We start from the raw sequence: 5,627 nt of genomic DNA on the forward strand, positions 1-5,627 counted from the left end.
CAGTCAAATTGAAAGGCACCTAAACTTCTTAAGAGGCTGCTTTTGAATTCTGGGGCACGAGTGAATTCTCCATTTATCCACCTGCTTCGCTTATCAGTTGTTTGACCTTGGGTGTGGCTCGCTAGTTGCTGTAGCCTTAAGGAGTGGAAGGTGCCAGATTGAAAAGAGTATTTATTTTTCAAGCCTGCACTTACACCTCAGAGTACAAGACCATTAACTGAGGTGTGGCTATAGTCAAGTTGAGTAAAGCAGTTCAGGTGCCATGGAAAATGGCATAAAGAAAACAACCTTGACTGGATAGGAGTGGAAGCCCTTTTATCCAATACCCATAGATATGAATAGAAGTTTCTTGGGTTTGTCTAGATTCAGGAAAGGCCTTTTAAAACTGAACGTTGACTACTCAGCCTGCTCACTGCTGCTGCAAGCATTAGGGCTGGATTTCTCCCTAGTATTGGAGAGAATGCAAGAGGTGCCCCAGCTATCAATGCACTGTGCCATGTGCATCATGTCCCCAAGAGGGAATGAACTGCTGGTAAAGAAGTTGCCTTGGCCATTAACTAGGCCAGTGACTGTGTACTTCAGATAGCAATTGTGCTCTTTGAAGACTGCTCCCCTCTGCCTTCCCTGGAGAATATGTCTGTAGCCAGGGATTGCTGCCGCAAAGAATGCATCCGGTCTGGGAAGGATTTCATTTGACAACACTTTATTCACTGTGCTATTGAGGACTCTTTCATCATAAGCTTTTTCACCCCATCAGCTTCTCTGAGCTGCAGCCCAGAAAAAAAACATATCTCCTGGCAAACATATACAGGCCATGAGCCTGGCATGAGTAATATAAACAAAGGGAATCTAGCAGCATAGCAGGTTCAAACAAATGGGAACTAATTTGCTTTGGTCTCCAATTGAAGAATCATTTTCATCCTCCCCTCCCTGGCTTGGTTTGGTATTCTGCACAGGCTCATTCTCAGTGGAAAAGCTGGATGCAGAAAATGGAAGAGTCATGTGGGCTCATAGATTCATAGTTGGTAGGGTCAGAAGGGACCTCAACAGATCATCAAATCCGACCCCTTGCCATGGCAGGAAAGAGTGCTGGGGTCGGAGGACCCCAGCCAGATGCCTATCCAGCCTGAGTCCTTTGGTGTGTCCTAGGAAAGAGAGTTTTGCTCCAAGTTTTAAAGCCTGTTAGTTTTGTTCTAAATTTCTTCCAGGCTGCAAACAGTTGTGAGTGACTGTTGGCCTCAATCTTGGCAAACTGGAGGGGGCTCAAAGGTTAACATAAATAGGTTAATTTACCTAATTAACAAATAAATTTTAGGGAAATTGGTGAGACCTCTTCTTCTCCCTAAAGGCTCCATTCAAACAACTCCATTCATTCAACAATAAAGAAGAGTGTGGCTTCTTTGAGGCAGCAAGTGTCTGTTCCACTTGCCTGGATGGCTTCTAGCACAACTGAGCTCTTGCTGTCACTGGGTCTCTGGGGAATCACTGTATTACAGAGAAAAAGTAAGGATGCCTGCCTTCACCATACTGTAATTTGAGCTTGTTCCTGTAGCATTTACACACTTGAGCAATAATTTCTGGATCAGTACTATGTTTGCATCATTTTTTACTCTTTGCTGCCAGGCCTGTAAAGCTGAAGTGCCCTTCTATACTCGTTGACTAGGGACAGACGTTCAAAAAGCCTGAGCCTGACTTGATTCAGTCTTTGCAGGTTAGTTTAACCTGTCTAGGCTAAACCGGTTTGTAACCACCCAGACATCCCCTCTGGATTTAAGAAATGCAGGCACATGCCTGCAGTGGCTCAGGCTAGAAGCCAGGGACGTGCTAGAACAGCCCCCGCTTCCCTTCCACAGTGCTGAGTTGAGGGGGGTATGGCAAGGCCCAGTAGGATGCTCTGATTAGGGAGGGGTTTCCACCTCTCACTGCTGATAACAGAGCATTGAGTTACATAACAGTTGCACAGAGTTATTAGCATTTATCAGCCCATCAAACAAAACAACAGCCTTCAAGCTCTTCTTAGACAACTTTTTCCAATGAAGGAATGGAGGGACGTTACCAGCTACCTGTTGATTAGCTCCAGAAAGCCCTAAGCCAACACTGTCCTGTCTCCCGCAGCATAGACTGTAGCCAGCGTGTGGTATGCTAGCTAATAGGGGTGTGCGAAGTGGGCCCTATTCAATTCGGATTGGCCCGAATCGGGGACAGAGATTCGATTAATTGATTCGGATTGCTGTTCCTGATTCGATTCAGCTGAATCTGAAGATTTGATGCTGATTTGGAGAATCAACAATTTGGACATAGACACAGCTTTAAAAGTTTTTTCTACATACATTGAGGTACCAGCTCAGCTTGTGAATGCTGCAATGCTGGGGTGCATGGAGTGTCCCACAGGAATGCAGGGGGGCCCCTCCATGTGCTCAGCAGCAAAACCAGACGTCTGCCAGGGAGTACGCAGGGGGGAGATCAGTCGTGGGGGGACTCAAGTGCTCTCCTGGACCCAGGAGGCACCAGTTGCCGAGCCACGGGGTGGGGGGAGGTGGGGGCCTTGCGTGCTTCCTGGCAGGACCAGAAGTGCTTCTGGTCCACTTCTGGGCAGCACCCCACACTCCATGTGCCCCAGCATCGCAGCATTCACGAGCCTCCTGCTACCTAGAGGTATGTAGAAAAAACATTTAAAGCTGTCTATGTCTGAATTGATTTGGACGGTTCTGATTCGATTAAGAGATTCAGTCACTGAATTGAATCAGGGACCGAAACTTTACACAGCCCTACTAGCTAATGCTGAGAGGTGCCTACATAAGGCAGAGGGGAGCAGGGAATCTCTGCTTGAGCGTGGAGTGGTGAGGGGTGGGGGGGAATAGCAGGAGGAAGCCAGGCAGATACCGCTGTACCTGCAGGAGCTGCAGCCAGGGAGCAGAGGGGAGGTGCTAGCCTTGCTGGGCTGGAGCAGAGCCTTGTCCCGAATTGCAAAGCATCTGGGATGCTAGAGGACTCTGATTTAACTTAAACAGAAAGGGGTCTGGGACAGACATTGCATAAACTGGTTTGACCCAAATCAGCTAAGTCTGAACTACATTCAACCAGGTTTATCTCAAACTGGTTTCAGCCATTTTCAAAGTGGTTTATATGCTTAAACCAGTTTAAGTGTAATGACTGTCCCTAGCCATTGACTTCAACGACACAACTCCCATGATGGTGGATTAAATATTGGGCTGTGACCGAGTCTGATGCCTCTAGTCACACCACACCCTGGTCCTGATTAAATCCAGGACCTCTCCATGTAAAAGAATGAGCCTCTACTTCCTGAGCTAAAGATTAGTCTCTGTTAACTAAGCAGAGGACTCTCTTACCACTAGAGAGGGACAAAGAACTGTGTATTAGCACGCAATACACTTTTACCTCCTAATCAAAGAGTAAGTCTTCACTGCCCCCCCCAGATTCCCCAAAGCTGATTCACCACTTGAATCAAACCATAATTATATATTATCAGCAGTCACTTTATTGCAAGGTTGAAGGATTAAATGCAGTTAACAGTGATGAATTCCAGACGTACAGGACAGAAGCATGAAGAGAAGACCAAGCTGTGAGTAACTAGAAGACAGAGTGTAATGTATTCTAAATATCTGATTCAATTAAGCTTCCTTCTGGTCTTTGTTTCAGCTTACAGATGGCTCATCAATCTATAGTTTAGGGACAAGTTGCTATTTTTTCTAATGGTAATGACGTGATCAGGATGGAGACAGGTTTGATTAAACCCTCATGTTATGCTCTGCATATTTAAAATAGAGCAGAATCCAGAGTAGAGGTGATACTTTAGCCTTGTATACAGAGATTCAGCCTGCCAGTCAGGAGACTGAGAGAGAAAAATGCATCTCTTCTTTATAAGAATACGAGAATTTTTGAGAATCAAATGAGATGCTTCCTAGGATGTTATTAAAGGAAGCCTACATGGATTGCCAAAGTCAATTTTTTCCATTAAAAAGTTATCAATGAAAACTGGTCTTTTATCAACCCCACCCCACAAAAAAAAACCCTCGACTGAATCTTTCTACTGACTTCCCACATTTTGGAAAAGGCCATAACATCATCCAGCATACAGTCCACAGAGTCTTAAGAGGTGTTGCTCTTACTAACTTTTATTTGCCTGTATCTCTTGTTTGGGCTGCATCCTGTTGCAAAAGCCAGTAATGATCCTAACAAGCCAGCCCACAACTCTACCAGCTCTTTGATCTTGTTGGCTACCAAGAAATCAAAGCACGTGCAAACCATGTGTGTTTGTTTCTGATGTGCAAGTTATTTTATTGATGTTGTCTGACATTTATATATAACTGTGTTCAGAAACTTGCTGAATGGTTACCATCAGCTAGATTTTTTTTTTAGCCTCACTTACAGGTCTCTGTTGAAGCTGTATGACCTTGAGTTGACTTCAGGCTGGCTTCATGTGTATTGGAGCTGTCTGAAACTCAAGTATGTATGTTATATGTCTGAGATCTGCTGTAAAAAAGATGTTAATTTGATGCAGGTGTCTGGTTTCTAGTGAGTTGTCAGTGTAGCCATTGTGGTGTTGGTGTCTAGTCTCCCTGAAGGACATGCTTACATGACTGTAGGACTCACATTTTTAACTAGGAAAAGGGGGGAAAAACCTGTAGTCAATGCACTCGATAGAGCTCAGACGTTCTCAGTTGACTAATATGTCACTGAAGCCCAGATCCTCCTTTCATTGGCACCTGGTGACAAAAAACTTCGATGTTCGCAGTCCTAACTACTTTTTGCATTAGCTGGGGTCATTGGTAAAATAGGGATGATGATGATGGCAACTATTTTCTGACTTCATGGCAAGCTCTTTGGGGCAAGGACACTGCCTCCATGCTGAGCTTGGGAGTGCAGCTGAGATGCACACCTTGCCTTTCCTGCTCCCACCCTGTGACAAGAAGCATGCCTGAGAGCTCTTGAGTTCTCTCTTAGCTGTATTTATTGGCGTGCATCAGGCCCACTGAAGCAGATACGGTGCCCACTTCCAGGATTTGGCACCTGCAGAGTCTTAGTGAGTGGCTGTCCTTCTCAGTGGTGCTCCTGGTTCTGTCACTGAGGCTGCATGGACAAGCCCTTGGCTTACTAAGTATTTGCTGAGTGCTTCCCTAAGTTTGGGCCTGGAGGCAGTACCTGGGAGTAGCTCATATTGAATAACTTTAAACTCACACAGATGCTAATTCAAGGACCGTGGAGATGTAAATGACCCAAGTTATTTAAACTCCATCAGGTTTATTTGAGCCAAGACTCTGCTCATGTGGAGCCCTGCTGAAGTTAATGGGGGCTCATGTAAGTGAAGGGCTATTGCAACTTGCATTGGAACCTTACTTTGGAAGTAAGGCAGGTGCTCTTCCTTCCTTTGAATTGAGTATGACACTGAGAGTACTGTTAGCAATTAATGGATCATTGTTACTGTGTTGTCAACAGCATTAATAGTAGCGATATGAAAGCTACTGGTTAGGTCAGGAGCCCTCAGAGCTACCCTTAATTGCAGCAACCATGCTCCAGTTCAAAAGGGGAAACAAAAAGAACAAAAGGACTGTAAGTTAGCTAACATTTGCACAGTCCAACTGGGAAAAATAGTTAACATTTGTTAA

The sequence above is a fragment of the Crocodylus porosus genome, unplaced genomic scaffold (assembly GCF_001723895.1).
Source record: "Crocodylus porosus isolate Cpor-Errol unplaced genomic scaffold, CroPor_comp1, whole genome shotgun sequence".
NCBI lineage: Eukaryota > Metazoa > Chordata > Crocodylia > Crocodylidae > Crocodylus > Crocodylus porosus.